At 46.2% G+C, this 1244-nt stretch overlaps 1 non-coding gene across 1 annotated transcript; it reads right to left on the reverse strand.

Moving 5' to 3' along the window:
- Positions 1-294: 294 nt before the first annotated feature.
- On the reverse strand, positions 295-368 carry Trnai-uau (transfer RNA isoleucine (anticodon UAU)). The gene has a single exon. It is a non-coding gene; the product is annotated as a tRNA-Ile (tRNA).
- Positions 369-1244: the final 876 nt, after the last annotated feature.

The following is a 1244-nucleotide window of genomic DNA, read 5'->3' on the forward strand; positions in this document are numbered from 1 at the left end:
ACTGTCCGATGTTCGTGTAGCCTGAGTATGTGTGCGTCTCTTCCGTTCACTCGGAATCGTGCTCGGAAAATTTCCTGCATCTATTGCCTTGTTTAGATCAATATTATTTTGAAAAGAGACATTTTCCTATTGATTATGAATATATGGAGAAGGCATCTATTCTTTAGGACATGTCCGAAAGGACCGATACCACTGGTGCTCTTGCAGCTCTCGAAGAATGAAATTACAATGAAATCCAGACTATTAGCTGCTTACAGACGTTGATAAATACCGACGGACACAGTTGAAAATGTGTGCCCCGACCGGGACTCGCACCCAGGATCTCCTGCTTATATGGCAGACGCTCTGTCCGACTGAGCCATCGAGGACACAGAGGATAGTACGACTGCAGGGACTTAATCTCTGGCACGCTCCCCATGAGATCCACGTTTCCAACTTACTGTCGTCATACTACATTTGAAGTGCCCCTGCCCATTATACTCATTACTCGCGGCAGTCAATCTACCGATGCCCGTGAGAGTTTAAGCACTGAAGAAGATCTTTGCCCGGTAAGCCTAGATATAAAATGGTATCTGTTCTTTCGGACATGTGTGAAAGAAAAGATACCATCTTCATATAGATAAGTCTTAGCAGCCAATGATCTTCTGCAGTGCGGATGCACTCATATTGCTCAATCGGTAGATTGACTGCCGCCAGTAATGAGTATAGTGGGCAGGGGCACTACAAGTGTAGTGTGTGGACAGTAAGTTGAAAATGTGAGTCTCACAGGGAGCGTGCCAGAGATACATTATGTGATTAAAAGTATCCGGACACCTCGCTCAAAATGACTTACAAGTTCGTGGCGTCTTCCATCAGTAATGCTGGAATTCAATATTTAGCCTTGATGACTTTTCATTCTCGCAGGCATACGTTCGATCAGGTGCTGGAAGGTTTCCTGGGATTCTCGCAGGCATACGTTCAATTAGGTGCTGGAAGGTTTCTTGGGGTATGGCAGCCCATTCTTCACGAAGTGCTGCACTGACGAGAGGCATCGATGTCGGTCGGTGAGGCCTGACACGAAGTCGGCGTTACGAAACATCCGAAAGGTGTTCTGTAGAATTCAGGTCAGGACTCTGTGCAGGGCAGTTCATGATAGAGATGTTATTGTCGTGTAACCACTCCGCCACAGGTCGTGCATTATGAACAGGTTAAAAGCGGTGGCTCGTTATTTTCAGGTTATTATTCCTTGCTGTAGGGGCTGTGAT

Source organism: Schistocerca nitens, chromosome 2 (genome assembly GCF_023898315.1).
Source record: "Schistocerca nitens isolate TAMUIC-IGC-003100 chromosome 2, iqSchNite1.1, whole genome shotgun sequence".
Classification (NCBI taxonomy): Eukaryota; Metazoa; Arthropoda; class Insecta; order Orthoptera; family Acrididae; genus Schistocerca; species Schistocerca nitens.